Here is a 22,152-nt window from a genome sequence, read left to right as displayed (position 1 = left end):
CAAAGCTAAACTGCAGGAGAACACGTCACACTTGCAAGGGGCCCGTGAAAATGAGCAGTGTGTCTAATTTCCCAAAATGATGGAAGCAATGAGACACTGACTGAGGGCAGAGCAGTCCCTGAAAACGTAAGTGATAAGGGCCAGCATATGAATAGGACTTACAAGACATTAAACTGTACCTTTAATGTCCCAGCTGCGGGGCATAGAGGCAGAGTGACAGAAAGGTACTGCAAACGGAAGCACATGGTTCAGAAAAAAATGAAATTAGGGTACAAAAACATGCCATGCTGTAAGTGCTCCTCAGCTAAAAGGGACTGGTGTTTGGGAGCAGGTGAGCGCATGGAGGATGAGGGAAGAGACAGACGGTTTGGCAATTCTGCAAATGCTTCCCTGGATTGTTCCAAAATCTCCTGTGCGGAGTGCTCCATCCTGTCCACATTGGGACCACATCCCATCAGTATGGAGAAAAGGGTCCAGGATAAACAAATAAATAGTGGTGGGATTGACATATTAATTACTTTAAATATTAAATACAGATGTAAGATAGATTATGATGTCATGATGTTGAGTGAAAGGCTTGGATGAGAAGAGCAGTGTTATGAGAGCGATAGTTGGAGTGAGGCTAGCTGAGAGTACGGATGGTTTGTTACTAGCATTTACTTTGAGCTGTATGTGGCTCAAAGTAAAAACATTGTTCCTACAAGTGGCTCCTGACTCGATTACGCTCACTAAAGACTTCATTACATTAGCGCTAGCTAGAGAAATGAACACCATGCATGAAAGCAAGGACTAATCCAGAGGAATTGAGCGCATGTATTGCATCTGGTCCCAGCACGAATCTGCACACCCCACACAAAGGGCACCAGAGCTGCCAAACTGAGCACTCCTGGGTGAAGCACAAACGCTGCATGACCAGAACAAGCAAATGCCTTAGGCTAATGTTCGCACTGGAGTCATTTTATGGGGCCAGTGCAGGATCCATGGAATACCGCACAGAAGCTGGAGCATACAATCTCCAATGGGCGAGTGACGAACAGTCCTGGGCGGTTTAACCCCCCCCCCCATCACCCATATTTACCTGCAAGGCTGTAGCAAGTGTCAGGAGATTTCAGCACCTGGCACCCCTAAAGTTCTTTTTCAAGTAACAATTGCTTCACTGGTTGTCCTTGGACCAGCAAATTGGGTACAATAACAATAGGCTACATGTTGGCTTGCCTGTCCTGCAAAGGTGTAGTACACCAGGCTGAATCAGGCTGACCCGCTATATGCATGTGGGAGTTGAAGTGGCAGGGTGCGGTTTAGGATTGGGCAGGATTAGGCAGGTTTATGTCGCAAAGAGCTGCACTGCTTGAAGTCCATGTATTTTCAAGCTGCTACATGCAACAGGTCCTGCACCATTGCAATGGACATTGACTCGGGGGCCTCGATTCCATAAACATGCATCTTCCATTTCAGGAAGCAATTAAAGATACCATTATGAGCCACATCTTGAGTAGAAGGCATGCCTTTGTACTGCGTCCCTTTTATGGCCGTCTAGCAGGGTAGGTACCGTGCCGTTGGTTATGTATGCAGGCGAATCGTTCTAGCGCTTTTGTATAATAATTAAAGATTTTATTTTGTTTACCCACTGTATGGCACTCTGTTGCACCTCTGTACTTCAAGTGCATTTTAAACAGATAAAAGAAATGTAAAATAAATCACTGTCTTATCATTCTTATTTAATTGTAAGAGCAGCTTGGATCTGTAGAGATATGGATGGCTCTACATCACTGGTGAGCACATGGACATCGTTACTGACGTCTCAGCCAATCAGAATGTGTGCGATCATTAACTACTAATATTGACTGCATTCTGAACATTCAGTCTTCAGAAGCAGAAAGCAGAAAAGGAACCGATGCAATTTGCAGGCACAATTGTTTCAAAAAGACAATTCCTCTCTGGGAGGACATTTTTTTCTACTGCAACATGCTATTTATCATACAAAAGAGAAAGAATTGAGAAATGCTTTCACTTTCTTAGAAAGACAATTTACTATTACAAGACACCTCGTGCATGCTCATGTTAGACATGTTCCAGTTCAACCAAGTTGCAATTAAAATGCTTAACTGATGAAGACAACCATGTTATTCAAATACTACAAAACAAAAGCACATTTAAATTTACCACCTCATTTGTCTATTTTTTTTACTCACTCAAAGCACCAATTTTAAGTTCACCACGAAAACATTAAAACATGATCTGCTACTACCACGTGCTAATAACCTTACAGACCTAGAGAGGGGTAATTATCGCTTGGGATAATTACCCTTCCACCAAATCATCCATAACTTGGTGGCGGGTCATTATGCCATGATAACGAGCCCTCTCTCAGTCTATAAGGCTATATTAAACCATGTTGGAGGAATGAACTTGCAGTGACTATCTGCTCAGTACCAGGTTTCCAGACCCCTTAGTGGATCATCCAGTGTCGGGCCACGGTTCCTCAAATGCATTTTCCTTCCGATATTATGAGAATAAATAGCACATGGGTTTAAGGTATTTGGCAAGAAGAGTATTTTCATAAATTCTTCATATCACTAATATCTTACAACGTAGTCTTAAAACAGAATCTGTGGGCCCATTTCTAGCCCGCAGGGTGGGACGAATGCAATTTGACTTCCATCCTGTGAAGCCCATGTGTGGTAATTCAATCAATGCTGTATGCCCACATTATTTGAAACCTCCATTCTGTGGCTGCATTGCATGCCACAGTGAATCACTGTTATGCATGTTCCTATTTATTGGTGAGGTGCTGACAGCGCATGCCACCAAGCAGCTGAATCAGGGTGCCAAAAGGAGAAACACATAAGTCAGGTTATCGGGAACATAACATTGCAAAATGATGTAATTGCTACTGCTGCTCATTCTCACGTTAGGGCCTATCAATCAAGGTTTCTTAATATGAAAGCTGGAGTAAAACCAGATCCCATTGCATGTTCAACGCAGATGTTCCCGTTAGACTTGTTCCACATTTCTGGGTCCAATGTTCTAAGGGTTCTGCCTCTGCAGTTTCTTCAGCTGAATGTTACATGTGCGAATTTGCAGTCTGCTGCAAATTTCAGGCTGTGGGAAGAGATTCAATGTGTTAGCATGCTGAGGTATTTGGAGCCTTGGCATTAGCAGGCCTTCTGAACATATACAAAGTGTTGTGAATGTCACCCTCCGTCTTTAGAATTTGATTTACCAAAGGACTATTTTGGGTGCAGGATTTGGATTAGTCAGTGGTTGCTTGGGAGGCCAAAGTTCATGCTTTTGCAGTAGTCTACGTGATACAGCTGCAACACGCAGGACAGACCGATCTTGTGTTTGAGGGCATTAAAACAATTATGTTAACCATGTCAAGTTGGGACCATGTGCTCTGCATCATGATTATCTGCAAAGTAGGAAGGAACAAGTTACTTACCTGTAACTGTTGTTCTCCAGCATGGGTCTGGCATGGAGTCACATGCTCATGAATATTCCCTGTCGTCCGGCTGGGAATCCTCGGTAAAGAAAAAAAAATCAGTTTCAGTTTCGTTTCTGAACGGTCTACTAATAACCAATCACTGGTCTCTGGGTCATACTGCCCCCAGCCAATGACTGCCCTCTACCTAAGCCCCTCCTCTGGAAGCCATCTTCAGATTTGGTAGCACGTAAAGTGGCAGTAGGAACAAGAGAACAGCCGCAGAGGGGTTGGGAGGGTTTGCATGCAATCCATGCCAGACCCATGCTGAAGAACAACAGAGTCAGGCAAGTACCTTGTTCCTTCTCCAGCATGGGTTCTGGCATGGATTCAAATGCTCATGAATACAAGAATACATAGCAGTACACACATGCACAACCAAAGGAGGTGGCAAGGCTCAACATTAAGCATTTCAACAACTCAACATTAAGCATCTCTGACCTCCTCACCAGGCTCACCTTCAAGCAACAGGTTGCTCAGCACTGCCTGGCCGACTCTGGGCTCCTCCCTGGAATCCCGGTTGATGCAGAGGAACCTCGTGAAGGTGTGAGTCGACCTCCACGTAGCAGCCCTGCAGAAGTCCAGCATGGGCACACCAGACAGGAACGCCGTAGTAGCAGCGATAGCTCTGATTGAATGGGCTCTGGGACGGCCTGGCAACGGTCGGTTTGCCAACCGGTGAGTGCATGATGCAGCCGGAGAGCCATCTGGAAATGGAAGCCTTCGAGAGGGCCTTCCCTTGGTTCACAGGGCCAAAGTTCACAAACAGCTGTGATGTTTTCCGAAAACTCTTCGTGCGGTCCATGTAGAACTTCAGCGGTCTAGCCACATCCAGCGAGTGCAAAGTCCTCTCAGCTGGCGACGAAGGCGACAGGAAGAAAATATTAACACCAAGGCCTCGTTAAGATGGAAGTCCGACGGCACCTTGGGCATGAAGGAGGAGTGAGTCCTTAGCACTACCCTCGTCCCATGGAATGTCAGGTATGAAGGTTTACAGGAGAGGGCCTGAATCTCTCCCACTCATCGTGCGGAGATGATGGCCACAAGAGACGCTGTCTTCCACAATAGGAACTTCAGCGGTGCCGAATGCAAGGGCTCGAACGGGGGACCCATGAGCCTGGTCAGCACCACGTTGAGCTCCTACGCCGGGGCCGGAGCCTTCACCGGTAGGAACGAGCTGAACAGTCCTTTCATGAACTCCTTCACCAGGCGGTGAGACCACAGCGCCAACCTCCCCGGAGTTCTGGTGTATCGGTAGATAACCGCCAGATGGATCTTGATAGAGGCATGTGCCAGCCCCGCCTTGGCCAGCGACAGCAAGTACGGCATACTTGAATGGCCGTAATCCGTAGAGGGTTGATCTTCTGTGCACGGCACCGGACAGAGAACCTCTTCCACTTATGTCCATTGCATTTAAGAGTCGAGGACGCCCTGGCCGTTGCAAGTACCTCCTTGCAGTCCACCGGGATATCGTAGCCTCAGAACTCTAGTTCTGCAGGAACCAGGTCTGTAGGTTCAGCGATCCCGGGTCATGATGTAGGATGGCGCCTCCTTCCCTGGCGAGAAGATCTGCGTCCGTCGGCAGTTTGACTGAGGGGGATGCTGACAAGTCCAGAAGGTCCGGGAACCATATCTGCCTCAGCCACGCCGGTGCGACGAGGATCATCCTGCACCAGGACCGTCTGAGTTGACTGATCAGTCGCAGAAGCAACGGCAACAGTGGGAACGCATACAGTAACACGCCGTCCCAGGGGAAGGAGAATGCATCGCCCATGCTCCCCGGCTGGGGAAACCTGCTGGCGTTCCTTGGCACTTGGGTTTCGCCGCTGTCGCAAACAGGTCGATCTGGGGACTGCCCCATCGTCGGAATAGGAGATCCACTTAATCCTGCCGAAGTTCCCACTTGTGGCAAAAGCGCAGCTCCCTGCTGAGTGAGTCGGCGACAGTGTTTTTCACTCCTGCCAGATAAAAAGGTACCAGGAACATTCTCTGGGCGACGGCCCAGTGCCACAGGTCCTGTGCTTCCTTGGATAGGGCTGGGGATCTGGTGCCCCGCCCCCCCCCCGCTTCCGGATGTAGAACATTGTGGTGGTGTTGTCGGTGAAGATTCGTACCACTTTAACCTTGAGGGACGTAAAGGAAAGACCTGAGGGCCCAGAACACGACCCAGAGTTCCAGGACGTCGAAGTGCAGGGACCTCTCCTCCGGGAGCCAAAGGCCTCTTGCATGGAGATCTCCGGTGTGCACTCCCCATCCCTTTAGGGAGGCTTCCGTCGTCACCGTGACCCGGTGCGTTGGGGTCTGGAAGTTCATACCCGCCGCGAGATGCGTGCACCACCGGATCGCTTGACGGAAAGTCTTGTTGAGGGAGATCTTGTCTTTGAAGCTCCCCGCCACTTGCATCCAACAGGCATCGAGGAACTCCTGCAATGGTCGCATTCGCAGCCTGCACAGGCGCACGAGGTAGATGCAAGTGGACATCATGCCGAGCAGGGACTTGATGGATCTCACCCTGGCCACTTCCATGGTCAACAGCCGTTATACCTTGCCCAGGATGGCCTTTGTCCTCTCTTCAGACTGTGAAGCCAACCACGCCACTGTGTCGAGTCTGGCTCCCAGGAACAGGGCATCCTGCGACAGTACCAAGTGGGACTTCGCAAAGTTGATAGAGAATCCCAGTTCCGTGAGCAGGCGGACGGTCTTCGCTGTGTGGTTGACGGCGAGTTCTCTTGACTTTGCTCGGATGAGCCAATCGTCCAGGTAGGGGTAAACATGGATCCCTTGCAGGCGCAGCCGCGGCATCACCGGTGACAGGCACTTGGTAAAGAGCCTCGGGGCCGACTTCAACCCGAAGGGCAGGGCCTTGAACTGGTAGTGCCGCCCTTGGACCAGGAAACGTAGGAACTTTCGATGTCCTTTGTGTATGGGGATGCGAAAGTAAGCATCCTCCAAGTCCAGCGACGATAGGAAGTTGCCTTTCTCCAGCTGTCCCAGCACGTGCTGAAGGGTAACCATCCGGAACTTCTGGGCTTTGATGTATTTGTTGAGGGCGCCGAAGGTCCAGGATGGGTCGACAGTCGCCGGTCTTCTTTCGGACGAGGAAGTACCGCAAGTATATTCCAGAGCCCCGGAGCCTCTTTGGGACGAGTTCGATCACACCCTTTCTCAGCATGACTCGTACCTCCAGAAGCAGCTGTGGAATGTGGATTTCTTTCCTGGCCAAAGGAGGGAAATGGGGGCACTTTCTTTGAAACTTCAGAGTGCGCCAGTGGGGCAGGGCATCTAGCACCCAACGGTCGGTGGAGATGGACTCCCACACACTGACGAAGTTCGCCAGCTGGCCTCCCACCGGGGTGCTTAGGTGGGGGCCCCGACGTCACAGCCGGTTCCATCCTGTTTCGCCAAGGCCTTGCCACCCTGGGCTCCTTGGCGACAACGGTATGCACTGGTCTTGCTGCGGCCTCTGTAAGCTTCCTGCGAGGAACGGGTAGCTTGGCAGTACGACGAACTACCGCCAAATCCTTTGGAGGCGCCTTAAGATCTGCCTCCGGAGGTCCGAAAGGACGGCCATCGTTGATGAAGAGCGCCTAGGGCACGGGCCGTCTCGGTGTCCGCTTTGATGGCTTGTAGCGACCGCTTTCCCGAAAAGGTTGTTTCCATCGAAGGGCATGGCCAGTACCCTGGTCTGCACGTCCTGACGGAAGTCGGTGGCCTTGAGCCAACCGCGCCAGCAAACGCTGTTGCCCATCTGGTGAAAGCCGGTGTTGGCGATGTCCGTGGCCACCATGATGGCATAGTCCGACGCCACCTTGACTTCCTGCAGGATTTCAAGGGCTTCCGTCCTCTTGTCATCTGGGTTGAAGTCCAGGAGGGGAGCGATCTTGGACCACAGCTCCCTGTCGTAGCGCGTCATGATCGCGAGGGCGTTGGCCGCCTTGATAGTCGTCACTGCCGACAAGATGACCCGGCGTCCAGCTTCTTCCCCTTGCCGTCAGGTGGGGAAGTGTAAGTAGATGCCGCCACCCCCGCCGATTTCTTCTTGGCTGCCGCTGAGACCACTGAATCCGGGGACGGCCGTGCCCTGAGGCACATAGGAGCGGAGTCTGGGACCTGATACTACTTCTCGTACCAGTCCCTCTTCGCAGGGGCCGTGGACTGGTTCTTCAGCAGGGACAGTCCTTCGTCCCAGATGTCGTCCAGTAACGGGACTGAGAGGACGGTCTTCCTCTTGGCCTCCCCTTGTTGGTAGAGGAAACCTTCCTTCTGCTCTTCGGGGCATAGCTGGTAAAGCTCTGATGCCCTGGCGATCATGGCGTGAAAGGAGCCAAATTCGTCGGGAGGGGAGGCCCTGGCAGGGAGTGATGGGAGATACATCCCGTCGTCACCATCGTCATCCGTCCCCACCGTCTCCGTTCCAGTCTCATCCCTCGGTGGAGGGGATGGAGGTAAAGGATGGAAGGGAGGATGGATTTGCCTCTGCTTCTTCGGTGCGCTCCCCCGACGGTACAGGCACCACTGGATCGTCCGCTGAGGGTTAGGGCAACCTTGTCCTTATCTCCATACACAGGGTCTGCATCAGTGACATCACGCCCTGCCTGCCAGCCGAGCAGCCAGAACCAACGGCGCTCCCGGTGCCCCGACTCGCAGCATTTTACTTTTTGTTGGGCCCCCATCGCAGGAGCGCCCTCAAAGGTCTTAGAAGACCGCTTGGACGACTTCTCACCTGCTGCTGGGTTCTTCGCCTCCAGCCAGTCAGCAAGACATTTCCGATGGGCCTTCATGGTCAGGACGGACATGTTCTTGCAGAACGCACAGTCTTCCACGTGCAACTTGTTGGCGTGTAGGCAGTAGAGGCACAGAGAGCGCTCGTCCTCCTTAAAGACGTTCTGTAGTCCACATCCTGGGCAGTTCCTGAACAGTTTGGATCCAGTAGGCGTCGAATCTCCTTTGTCCTGGGCCATGTCCAATGCGGAGTAGGCCTCAAAGATCTTCCGCAATCCTCCAAGAAGTGTAATTCGACGAAAACTCGCCCTTGAGGGGTGTAGAAAAATTCCGAAACAGGTCCCCGTTGACCGGAAGAAGAATCAGTGGAGCTTGAGGCTCGAATAGACCGAAAAAATAAGAGTAAACTCTTCAAAAAAACACAATGCACAGTAAAAGCTCGAGAGCTATAGCACGAGGACTCCCAACACTTGAAAGTGCAGTACAAATCTGAAGATGGCTAACAGAGGAGGGGCTTAGGTAGAGGGCAGTCATTGGCTGGTGGCAGTATGACCCAGAGACCAGCGATTGGTTAGTAGAAAGACAGTTCAGAAACCAAACTGAAACCGATTTTTTCTTTACCGTGGATTCCCAGCCTGACGACAGGGAATATTCATGAGCATGTGAATCCATGCCAGACGCTATGCTGGAGAATGATGGTGGTGGTAGATGGAAATGGCACCCAGGCTTCTGAACTTTGCTTACAGGTGTTGGGCGATTGCCCACTGACGGGGGGAGGTGGGTTGCTGAAAGAATATCTGTTTGTGGTAGATCTAGGCAGGTAACAGCACATTTGTTTGTATCGGTTTAGGTATGACTGTTTTCGCTCATCAATTCTTAAATGTTGGTTGAGCAGTTTGCAACTATGGAGTGGTTTAAGATTCCATTTCCTAGGGTGTTAGCATACAATTGGATTCTGCACCATATCAAATGTACAACTGTAGATGGGTGGCATCAACAATGGAGATCTTCTCCACCGAGTGAGAACATCAGACCACAAGAGAAACGCTTGAATGGTTTGATGTCATAAGAAACAAAATACAACTGTCGATACTGTACAGCTGTACTTTTGGGTATCTGCCTTTCGTTCCTTTTGACCTCTTGAGTTCCCAGTGACCAGCCGTGCAGCTAAAGCAGCAGCAGTAGCGTAGGAATTGGAAAGCATACAACATGTCGAAAAAACAACCAGGCTTCCGGTCACTATCTCCCCATCACCCACCTTGGGTATCCCTCCTCATAAAGAATAAAAACTTAAATTGCCTCTTACAATTCACCCTCCTTATCCCATCAGGGAAATAAAAATACCTGGCCTTATATGGCCTTCCGGAACTCCCTTAGCTATCTACCCCCAGCACAAACCTCTTGACACCATCCCACAGCTCTCCCTAAACCACCATTAACTTTCATGAATACCCAGCCTCAGCTGTCCCTCACCATTGCTGGTTGGCATGCCACTCCTGCCAAATCTATGAGAGAATGGAAGCAGGGGTATGCAATGCAGCAGGGTTGTGACCTGCAATGCCCAACTCCAGTCTGCCATGAAGCAATGCCATGGTCCACATAATGTCTACTAACCAGCACAGTGCAGTGCTAGGAGAGGTGGAATTGCACACTGGACACTTCTCGATTTCCTTCAGATCTGAGGAGACTGGAGGGAGACAAGGAAGAAATGTATCTTCCCAATCACAACATCAAGCAGTGAAATACTATTTTTTTTTTTTTAGTAGTGTGAATTCACTGTATTGGAAGAGAGCAGTTGGATTGTTTGCGCTGTTTAATGGTTCGCAATGGAAATCTAACTGGACACACCCACTCGCTCACAGACGTTTTATCGCATTTGATGAGGGCCCATTGACTGCAAAAAGGCAGCAAGCCGAAGTGACTCCACAGCATTGATATTGTCGCTCAGACATTTGTCCTATTTTAGAATCTCAAATTCCTTTTTGGCCTTTTCAACTGCCTCATAAAACTACATGCCAAAAGGAAGGAGTCTTCTAGACGTTAATGGAAAAGGGTGGCCTAGGTTTCAGGGGAGAAACCTTAGCCAAGAATTCCTCCCCATACCAGTGCACCTGGGCACCGAGAACTCATAGCATTTGCCGAGAGCAGACCCTTGCGCAAAACAGCTTTGACCGTTTCCTGTATTGAGGCTGGCATTACTGATGAGCATATGAAGGTCATTCCAATGCGCGAAATGACAGGCAATCAATGGCCAACCGTAGACCGTTGAGTATTTCCTGTTGCGCTCAAAAGGGCATACATTTCTTCGCTCCATTTGCAGAGGATCTTTTAAAGAGGGAAGTAGTACAGCACCTCTTACTTGTGATTTTGATAACAAGGAGATCTGGAGTGAGGGAGACTAAATGAAACCTGGGACTGATGGTGTTTTTTTCAATTCTTACGTATTTGGACTTTGCATGCTTTTGCAAGGACGTAGTGATTTGTTTTGACTCTAGAAACGGAATGCAGTGAGCAATTGGCTTCTACTCCTGTAAAGGCTTGTCTATAAAATCTCTCTTTGGCTTCTTGTGTGCTTATAGCAAACCTAGCCACCATCCTCTTCAACAGTGTTAACACTTATCAGTGTAAATATTTCAGATTGGAGGCTATAAATCCTCAGGAGGATCAATATGATCATCTAAAGGTTCATCTTTCTGCGGAACGTCTCCCTCATTCATTGCCCTCTTCTTCCTCTAGATTGTCTGGATGAAAGAAATTATTTCAAAACTTTATGAGATGTACTTGGTTCACCTGTTGGAAGCATCCCCAACCACTAATCTATCCTGCCTCAGTTGCAGGAAATCTACAATCTTGGACGTTACGTCTACAAAGTGCATTTTTCCATGGGTAGCCTAGCGCCTCTTTCTCCAGCATTTCTTCTTGGCAACAAGTTGCTTCATCGTCCTCTTATGAGGAAAACATCTGTATGCATTTGTAGGGCAGTAAGGGTTCGGTAATTCTGGGAATACTGCAACGGTAAACTAGCTTCCGTGCCAAAGGCTCTGTCGTATAAGAATGAGAGAGACTAGTTGTGTGAAGGTTAACTGCAGTGAAATGCTTTCCTTGTTGTCGCCCCTGGGGTGGAAAACTTGGAAGAGTGGCGTCTGAGACAGTAAACTTGTTCGGGATGGGTGGATGCTTTTAAGTGTGTGTTACTGTCTTGGTGTGCAATGAGCACTCTTTAGCCTTCTTTGGGCCCAGTGGCAGCTTTCAATGCCATGCTTTGAGTCTGTGACTGACCAACTCCATGCTTCAAAGTCGATGCAGTCTCTTCAGAGTGTTCTATGCGAGTCAGAGTCTTTGTGCTCTGTTTAGAGGCATCGTAATGTGTCAATTTTATCTGCAATTTGGTGTGTGTGATGCAGTTTCATTAGGCTTTGAGCAGGCCCGCTGGAGGCCGACAGTATGTGTTCCAGCAGAACCCTTAATAACATGCTCATCAGGGTCCAAACTGCCCCTTCCCTGGCTGCTCAACTTCCTCGGAGGTGGAATCTTTGCTTGCTCCAAGGCTTCTTAGTCTGTAGCATGGGCAACCAAGCACTTTTCCCTATGATCTTTAAGGATCTTGGGTTTTAATTTTTTGCAGGCCAAGAACTTGCCCTTGCTGTGTTCGCTAGGAAGGAAATGGTAGGCCACCCTAGGGCTGTCCTTCCAAGGGAACTTTGAATTGCAGCTGGAACAAAACTTAAAAGGTGTGTTCTCGATTATGAGAACGCAAACCAGGGCAGCCAACAAGTGTAGAAGTATGTGGAAATTAAGTCATTCTCCAACTCCTGTTATAACGAGACCCCAAATCCCCACACTGTCCCTACTGTACACCCTACAGTGGTCGAAGTCTGCCGGTGCTTATCAGCATCAAATGTTTGTCGACTTTTCATTCTCGACCTTCCCTCACGAGTCCAACCAATGGTGGAAGAAAATGCCTCAGGATGTCATCATGGGTGCCTGTACAGGAACACTCAAGACAACGCCCTTTTATTTTGAAGTAAACAACTTTGAATACACTTGCCCAACCACTAGATAACATCTTATGCGAAACAAGTGAGCAAACAGATGCATAGCCCACAAATAAATATTTAATGGTTTTGATGACTGTTTATATTTCAGAAGCTTGGCAGCCGTTACAAAAACAGAGCTCTTGAAAAAAAGTAGGAGTCTACAGAGAATGCAAATCTTATTACACCAAAACTTTGTGTTACATTTGAGATATATTTATTGGAAAATCAAATGCCTGCCAGACTTTTTCCAACAGTAAAAACATGTAGGAAAACGTTAACGCATGGTCAAATATGACATACATTACTCACTGTAATCGTATTTCTGATGATTAGATCTGCTTAGATTCACATGCTGTGCATATAGTCCACCATCTAGTGGTAATCGTTGAGTATAGCATCTTTTTTTCAAAGATCGTCAAGTGACGTGGGCGGAACTGTAACACTATCCCTAATGTGATGTGTAGTGTACCCAAAATCATTTTAAGTTACTCACCGCAGTGACAAACTTAGTCCCCTTTCCTGCATAATGCGTGGGCGTCCCTTTCCAAGGGACGGGAGCAGGAACCCTTTTCACCAGAACAAACCTTCTTCCCCTTTAAATTTAGAGGCACGCGGGGGTGCGGCCCTGGGCGCATGCGCTGCCCTGACTCCGCCCTCCGGCGCCACACCTCAGTCCCCATAGACGCGTCAATAGATTAACATTGCCTAATGACGCTAGTTTTATTAGCGGGGAGGTTGGTGGGACGTATGGAGGAAAGGGGACTAAGTTAGTCACTACGGTGACCAACTTATAATTACTCTAACGTCCCGTCCTCTTTGCTCCATACTGCACAGCCGATTAAAACAGTGTAGCTTCAGGGTGGAAATGAGACATTCCTTAAGCAAACAGGTTTCTAAGAACCGCCTGTCCAAGAGCCGAACGGGTGGCCCATGTGGCTGCCCTGCTTATGACTTGCCAGGGGACATGCCGCTAGAAAGCGATGGCCGTTGCCTTGGCCCTCACCGCGTGGGCGTGCATGTGGGCCGGCAGTGGCTTGTGCTGTGCCTCGTAGGCTTCTTTAATGGCCGAGACCATCCAACGGGCTATGGAGGCCTTGGAGGCCCGATACCCTAGTCTTGATCCTCCGAAGGTGACAGAGCGTCCGACTTGCGGAAGAACTTGGTCCTGCCCAGGTAGAATTCTGGGCACGCCGGACATCAAGGCAGTGCAGAACTCTGTCCCTCGCCTTTGGGCTCAGCGAAAAATGTGGGCAGCACAATTTCTTCGTTCAGATGGAATGCGTAAGGCACCTTAGGTAAGAATGCTGGGTGCCTCCGTAGGACTACCTTGTCCTTGTGAAACGTAGTGTATGGCTCCGAGGTGACCAGCGCCTCGATTTCGCTGATTCTGCGAGCCGAGGCCAACTAACCAGGCCGTCTTAATGGTCACCAGCCTGATGTCCGCAAACGCCATTGGTGGGCGGGTAGAGCCTGGTGAGACCCGTCAAATGTTTGACAATCGGGTTGGAAGAGTAAAAGCTCTCCTCCTCGGAGGTTTCTGTAAGCTCCAATGGCTGCACAGTAGGTGCGGCAAGTGTCTACCTGTACGCCTGAATGGGCGAGATGTGCTGAAAAGGAGAGCGGGTCGTCCAGGGAACATGCCAGAGGGCTGACGCCCTTAGAGTCTGCCCAGTGGCAGAATCTGGTCCACTTGCTCTTATAATGGGCCCTGATAGATTGCTCCTGGCGCCCTGTATGATCTCTAGATTAACCTAAGAGGCTGAGAAGTCTTAACGTGACCTGTTCAGGGACCAAGCCGTGAGGGATAGTTTCTCTGTTGCACCAGAAGATATGCTGGACCCGTCGGACGGTGAATGGGAGGCCTCTCCGAGAGGCCGAGTACCTCAGAGAACCATGGCCTGGCTGGCCACCATGGAGCTATTAGAATGGTGCTGAGGTGGCGAGACTCCTTGATCTTGCACATCACCCGGCAAATCAGCGGTTTGGCGTATGCTGTAATTCCGTTTCACCGGATCTGGAATGCATCGGCCAGGGAGCCCGTGCCCTGACCCTGCCAGGAGGCGAACCGTTGGCACTTCCCGTTTCCCCAGGAGGCAAAAAGGACGTCCTGGGGGTGACCCATTTGTAAAAGATCTCCCTCAGCACTAGGTCATTCAACTGCCACTCGTAGTTGTCCGCTCCCAGTCTGCTGAGCCCGTCTACCTCCAGGTTGGATTCCCCCGGCAGGTTGACCGCCGTGAGGTAGATATTCTGACTGCCAGCCGGCACAGTGGGGTAAGGGGGCGGAATCTGGTACCTCCCTGCTTGTTGACACAGAACATGCTTGTCGAGTTGTCTGAAGGAGGACGACCTTGCCCGCGATGACTGGAAGGAAGGCCCTGAGCGCGAGCCAGATGGCCTTCAAATCCAGCCAATTGATGTGGGACTCCTGTTCCTGCCAGGTCCAGGTGCCATGGACGCAGTGGTTGTCCAGAGTGGGCACCCAACCTTTGAGGGAGGAGTCTGGTGATGGTGACCTGTGGGGTAGGTTGCCGGAAAGGCTTGCCCGTCCGCAGGTTGCAGTCCCTGGACCACCATGTGAGACCTGGGTGAAGCGACGGAGGAACATTGATCATTTATGACTGATGGCCCTGTTCCTGATTCCAAGATGCTGCAAAGTGCAGCTGTATCCTCCTCATCCCGAGTTTCGTATTGGGGACGGCCAAGAGGACTGCTGCCATGAGACCCAGTAGGTGTTGGTACCACCAGACCGAGGTCACTTCTCTGCTGAGGAAGTGCACCGTGGCCTTCTTGATGGCCGTGATCTTGTCCTCCGAGAGAAAAACTCTCTTGGAGCATGTGTCTCAAATGAGGCCCAAGAAGGTCAGTCTCTTCGTGGGCTGCTTGAGGTTGAGTGAGAAACCCAGCTTGTGCAGTGTGTTCATAAGAGAGTGGGCTGCATGGTGCACTGCTTCCGGAGATGTAGCCCTGACGAGCCAGTCGTCGAGGTATGGGTAGATGTGGTGGCCCTGCGACCCGAGGATGACTGCACTTTGTTCATCAGCCTGGTAATGACCCTGGGGGCCGAGATGAGGCCGAAAGGATGCACCTTGTATTGGAAATGGTAGAAAGGAACGATGGGGCTGCCAGATCGGGACGTGTAGGTAGACCTTCAGATCCAGTGAGCACATCCAGTCTCCTTTGCACAATGTCTCCACTATCAAAGCTGGCATAACCATCTTGAATTTTTGTAGAGGTAGGGAGAGGTTGAGGGTGGAAAGGTCCATGACAACTCTCAGGCAGGCCTGGTTCTTCTTCTGAATGGTGTAAATCCTGGAGTAAAAGCCCAAGACTCGCTGGGAGGCTGTGACTTCCTCCACTGCCTGGCTCTCTACGAGCGACCAGATCTCCGCCAAAAGAGTTGCTGTCCCAACCTGAGGAGTGAGGAGAGTCTGGGATAGGGATGCGGTACCCCGTGGAGACTACAGAGAGGATCCAGGGGGCCAAGAAATTCTGGCACCAAAACTGTGCATGGAGAGCATGCCCCCCACTGGAGATACATGGACCCAGAGGGGCATGACATGCCTTCTTTCCCTTTGAGGAGACGGAGGAGGGTGACTGGAAAAAGCCCCTCCCCCTTTGTTGTTAGCACCAATGCTGGGACGGCAAACGGTCAGGCTGCCTGGACCTCCGCTCTTGGAAGCCGCGGAAACCTCGCTATGTACGCCCCTTCTCAGAGCGTGGTTGTGACTGTGTGTACGGTTTGGGCGTGGTCTTTGTAAGAATGGATAAAGACTTGGCCATTTTTATCGCTCCACATCAGTTGTCGAGTGGAAGAGGTCACCCCCTTCTTTAGCCTTTAGCCAACCCTTCTTGGCCAAGGCAACTACAGCCTTCTGCATCGGGATCCCCAGTCTGGCAATGGGACATAGCGTGAGGACTTCTGCGAGGACCCCTTATGCTGGTTGCTTGACCCCGGGCTGAGGAAGGCCCAAGTACTCTGCCAGCCCTGCCAGACGTTTGTGGAAGGCTTTGGCTGAATAGGGCGTGTCGGGGTCGTCATCATCTGTGTCCACCTGCGGATCCGGGGGGTCTGGCACCGGAGGGGGAGTGCTAGGAGACAGGGGCTGCGATACGGGGACTGGTTTGGAACCACCTGCGCAATCGGCTGGGGGGCCGGAGCAGGCTTCTGAGGCTGAACAGGAGCCGGAGGAGCCTGTACTGGGTCCTGAGGCACCAGCGAGACAATTGGAGGGAGCAAGTCCCTGATGGCGTCCCCGAGGATGACCCCCATCTGTGGCTTCATGAGCCCGAGGAACTTTTCAAAGAACCTGTCCTCACAGGCTGGATTAGTGGTAGGCGATACCAACATGGTAGCGGGCAGCTGCTGGAGCTGTTGTGTGCCCTGCCCATATGGACGCAGCGGGAACCTGCCTTGCGCAAAAGGAAGGATAAGCTGTAGGCCACATACCTGGTTGACACCAGTCCAACCTCGAAACATGGTCTTCCGCCTGCCTACCCTGGAGGGGTGTCGGCCATATGTCTGGATTTTCTGGCGCGGCGGCCATCTTGACCGGCTGCCTTCCATGTGCCTGCGTCATGTTGCTCGGCTCACTGGGCCCTGCCCCGCCCCGTCCAGGACTCTTGAGTGTGGATCATGGGGCCTACCCTGTTCCTCAGGCCTAGGCCCAGTAAGCGTTTCGTCCTCAGAGGATCTGCCGATAGAACTGCATAAAGGCGTCCCCTCGGACATGATACCATTACTAGGGCGTGGCCCATCGAGTGAAGACCGTAAAAGGACCTTCCGGTCCATCAGCACCCTCGCCGGCAGGATCTACAGGTCCCTCGGCCTGCCCGCCGGTAGCTGATACAGCCTCGGTACTTGTGCTGGTACGATGACCTGGGCGGTCCCTCCCGCGCAATCAAGTCCTTCGGAAGGAGTCTCCCTTGCGGGGTGCACTGGAAAAGAGCGGCCCTACCTTGGGCTTCGATCGATGATAGACAAAGTCCTTCTGTGGAAGAGCTCACTCCCCCTGGCCAGACTGTTCTTCAAATACCTTGAGGAAAGCGTGTTGCACACAGAACAAGCTTGCCAGCCGTGGTCAGGGCCAAGGCACCACTGGCAGAGGGCGTGGGGATCTTCAGTCGGGAAGAGCCCGTCGCAGGATGGACACCTGCTGAACCCTGTAGAAGTCGACATGCGCTGGGGAGGAGCGCGACGCCTGTGGACCGTGTCACTTAATGATAAAAAGACAAAGAAGTATCCGCGCGTGTAATTACATGGCCGAAGCCAAACCCAGGAGCGCTGGTAAATTCGGCCTGTTCCCATGGAAAGGGGACTGAGGTGTGGCACTGGAGGGTGGAGTCAGGGCAGCGCATGCTCCCAGGGCCGCACCCCTGCGCGCCTCAAAATTTAAAGAGGAAGGTTTTTTTCTGGTGAAAAAGGTTCCGTCCCTCGCAAGGGACGCCCATGCAGTATGGAGGAAAGGGGACAGGACTTAAGAGTAATACCCTTGTTTACCTGGAGATGGGAGAAAGACTGCCCACGAAAGGACCGGCACGTATTAAATGCCCCTCGCTAGACAAAAGTTTTGGCCTAGATTTGGAAAAGTCTCATGCTCTTTCTTAGCGGGTTCCATGGCCTTATTTACCGCCTTACCAAAAAGAGCAGACTATTCTATCGGCTTGAGGGAAGCCGGAGTCTCTGGCTTAAATCCTGACTTTTTTAACCAGGCTTGGTGTTTTAGAAGAGTCCCTTGTGCGAGGACGCGTCCCGCTGTCACAGTAGACTACAGGGTATTGGTCAGGATGTTTTGAGTGACCCATCGTCCTTCCGCAAACACAGCAAAGAGTTGGGTGCAGGCTGATTCTAGGACGTTCTGAAGGCCCTCTTGTACCAGTCGCGAGAGTACATCACTATAACTCGCAAGGAGCGTGGTGTTGGCAATTCAGGTACAGAAGGCAGCAGAGGCGGTTACACGTTTGCCGAAAGCATACAGTTTCTTGCAATCCTTGTCCGGGGAGACCGAGGAGGATAGCGGCACTCCTGCACTTTTCCTGGTTGTCATAACGACCAGGGAATCCAGGACAGCATGGCCCCCGATGTAGAGGGTCTGAAGTGTGTGATGCTGGAAATGCATTGGAGGGACATGGCCTCCCTGTCCTTGTCCTGTAGTCCTTTTTCATTTGTGTTCTGTATTGTTTTCTGCCCAAGAGTCAATGTGGGACCCCTGGCAGTGCAGCTCTTGCTGTTTTTGGTTTGGTGTACAGACCCATGGGATACCCCTATGGTACCCTTGGGTGGGGGGGGTACAACCCTGTGGCCCTAGTTTATGTTTTTGGGCACCTGTGTGTGGCCCACAGAGTAGGGTATGGGCTGGTGGCAGCTTCATGCTGAATTTGACAGGTGCTCCGAGTATCCTCCATTTTGGGATACCCAGGCCCTGCCATTGGAATCAGTCGATTCCTGATAGGAAACAAGATGGCCCCTGTGGCTTTCTATTGCCTGTTACCTTGTTTTCCAAAAGTCCTGGGAAGCCCCGACTATGTCCCTTCCCCCTGACTGGCTGTTGGGTGGAAGTTCTATATATAGTGTTGTTGTGAAGTCCAGGCCAGAATGGCTGGAGCCTTCCCAGTGACTATGTTGTGGGCACACGGAGTGTGTGACCAATATGCACTTCTTGTTGTGGACTTCTGGTTTCTAGTATGCAATACAATGACTGAGATAGCCCTGCCCGAAACTAGTATGAATGCAGTGTGTAGAATTGAATGGCTGAGCTGGGTACTTGTCCCAATACACATTCCTTGTTGGGAGTGTGAGAGGTAGGAGAATGGCCTTAACGCACTGTATGCCTGATTGGCTGACTGACTGCTGAATGACCTGAGCAATTGGTTGCCAGAGTGTGACCCACAGAATGAGAGATCAACTAGTATATCTGGGGGCCTCTCACTGCTAGAATTCGTTCAGAAGCTGAAGTTGAAACTGACGCTTGCTCTCGACAACTGAGCCTGAAGAAGGTTGATTGCTGTCTCCCTTTGCCGAAATCTGAAAGCCGCTGAGCTGTCGAGACTGATCCAAGAGGCGCCCTCTTCCCATGCTCCGGGGGACCATCGAGCACCGCTAACCTTCGCCGAAGCGCTTTGGAAGTCAGACCCTCGACAGGCTGCTGACCGGAGACGGGGGCTAGAGGAGAACGAAGGTAAGCACCGGACATTCCGTCCACCGCCGTCGACCAGGGGTCGCACGTTTGCTATAACCACTGGAGGCCCGTCAAAGCCGTGTTGGCCAGAAGAGGGGACCACTTGACGCTTTGACATCGACGACCAGAGCCGCAACGCTCCTTCGCCTAAGACTTGATTCATGGACACGCTTGTCTGCACCGCCGCCCGCCTTAGAAGACCAGGCCGTCGCTGCGCCGAGGAGCATCCGCCAGTGGGTTTCCCGCCACCCAAAGACCGTAGGAACACCGGACGACTCAATGCCCTTGCTGGGCCACAGTTCTTCACAATCTCTTTGCGGTCCTGAACTATCGACATTGCGCTGCCCCGCACACCTCTTCCTTGCGGGACATCTTCGCTCCGTCGTCGACGAGCACTGCTGACACCGAAGCTGCGACGCAGAGTTCGCTTTCTTTGAGGGATCTCGACGATCCGTGGCTCCTGCTTTAGAAAGATTTGTCGACGACTCGTCGTCGAAATCTGCTATTCCAGTTACATGGGGTGGTACAAACATTATAGAAGGAAATAAGACTTATTGAACAATATATGGGCAGGGCTTGTAGTATAACTATTTTACAGGTTGCCCAGGTTTGGGGGGGGGGATCTCCACACAGAACTGTGGCTAGTGGTAGGGGCCAGTATTCTGCCAATTGTTCTAACCAACTGCTTTCCCTTCTATGTCTATTGTTGGTTACCTTTATTAATTGATTTGTTTGACATTTAACCAGAGTACAGTTGATGCACTTTAATGAAATCTAATAATTGTGGTACCACTTAGAACTGTATATATTTGCCATTGTAGATTTACTGAGCACAAAGTGAGTTATTGTGATTGTGTATATAACCTTGAACCTTAATTACATAAAGACTGTTTTAAGTAATACAGTGTGTGGACATTCCTTTGTGGGTGCTTTTGGACCACACTGTACTTAAGAACCAGCCTGCATCACCTCCTGAGAAGCTAGGCCTTGATTGCTCGACTATGTTACCAGTAATAGAGTATCTTGGCTAGGTTCCTCTGTACCTCTCCCCTGCCATATAGAGAGCAGCAGTACAGACACACCCCCCCTCTAGTCTTTACAAGGCGCCAGGCGGAACATCTTTTCTACTCGACGCTTGACTGCCTGAGTGAGCGAGGGTGTCAGCAAGAACGGAGCCAGGCGTTTCTTCACTGAGTTTAAGAGGGTGATTGCCTGGCTGACCGGAACCAGCCTGGTTGACCGGGACCTTCTCCTTAAGGATGTTCTCCACGAAGTTGGATTCAGGGACAGCTTCTTGGGTGGTGATTTTAAAATGATCAGTCGCCTTTTTAAGAAGGTTGTTAAAAAGCATCTGGTCATCGATGGGTGATGAGTCCATGGGTTGAGCAACAGGAGAAGTGTCCAAAAAGAGGTCAGGATCATGGGAAGGCGTAGTGTTCCACATGTCTTGATCATCAGCGGGGTTCCAGTCTGGGTCTTGAGAGACAGGGAGTTGAGCTGCGTGACCGGTGTCAGAGACATAGATGTCCTGGTCTGGGTCATCCTGGTTGTCCAGGAACACAACTACAGGAGCTTCTTGTGGCCGTTCATCATCCCAGGATGTAAATTGTGCACCTGGTGAAAGGAGTCTCGGAAACTTCTGAGTGATGGGACAGGAATCTACAGACCTGTCTTTTACGGGTTTCGTCAAACCGGCTCGGAAAATTGATAAACTCAGCCATTTTACCCATACATGCCTCAAATTTGTCTCTATTCTGACCAGAGGAGCCTGGGATGACAGCTGGAGCAGGGTCCTATATAGAGGGGGGAGAGTCAGGAGAATAAACGTTGGGTAAACTAGAGACCTTTTAAGGGTCAGAGCCATGTGAACGAGCTTTGGGAGAGTTTTAGATGAATGGCCTGCTCCGGTGCGCCTTTCAACTCTTCCGCATCAAGGGCCGAAGATTTAAGTAAAGCGACCACTGAAACAGAGGCCTTTTAATCGCTGTGTGCAGGCCACAATGGTGGGTATGCTGAACCAGGAGGCTCAGAAGGCCAGCGGGCGAAGGCTTTCTCTGCAGATCCATCGAGGACAGCGTAGGGGTTGTGTACCTAGGTGTAGCATGTGTCCTTGTCATCGGCATGTGATCTCCCCATTGCACTGACTGTGGCATGCTTCTCAGGGCCGGGAACGGTCAGGGCCAGACACGTGGGAACACGTATGTTCCACCGTTAAGTCAACGGCCACCGAACTGGAGCAGTGGCTGCAACAGCCTCATTGCCTGAAGCGACGGTGGGGGAGTGACTCTCGGCCTGTATAGCGTTGGCCACCCATCTTTTAAAATTTTGGGCTGAAATGGTTTACAGGCATTTAACACCGCTAGTCGTGGTCACGAGGGAGGCACCATTGCACTGGCTATGCATGTTTTTCCAGGGCAATTTGAAGTTGCAAGACAGCCATAATTTAAAGGGTGTTCACTCCATAGCAGAGCAACGGCAGCCAGACTGAAGGAAAAAGGAGTTGCAAAGAAGAGGAATTCGAGAGAAAGTCAGTAAGAAACAGGGCCCCGCTCTCCCTACTGTGAGGCTGGACCAGAGAGCTAAGGCCTCATGGAAATCGGTCATTGATAGGCCAGTCGGCGAGCCAGGATCAGTCGTCAAGTAGTCGTTGAAGCAGGCGAAAAAAGTAAGCACAAACCACTTAAAGGAAGACAAAGCAATATAAGCTCTGCATGTGCGACCGACTAGATAGGCG

The 22,152-nt window shown here is 51.0% G+C and overlaps 1 protein-coding gene across 4 annotated transcripts in view; it reads right to left on the bottom strand.

The window, feature by feature from the left end:
- Window positions 1-22,152, bottom strand: part of SLC7A1 (solute carrier family 7 member 1) — a 552,639-nt gene that overhangs the window by 12,872 nt on the left and 517,615 nt on the right. The gene's annotated exons all lie outside the window — the stretch shown is intronic.

This window comes from Ambystoma mexicanum, chromosome 7q (genome assembly GCF_040938575.1).
Source record: "Ambystoma mexicanum isolate Mex_15411 chromosome 7q, UKY_AmexF1_1, whole genome shotgun sequence".
Lineage (NCBI taxonomy): Eukaryota > Metazoa > Chordata > Amphibia > Caudata > Ambystomatidae > Ambystoma > Ambystoma mexicanum.
This window is presented reverse-complemented; position numbering and strand designations above follow the sequence as displayed.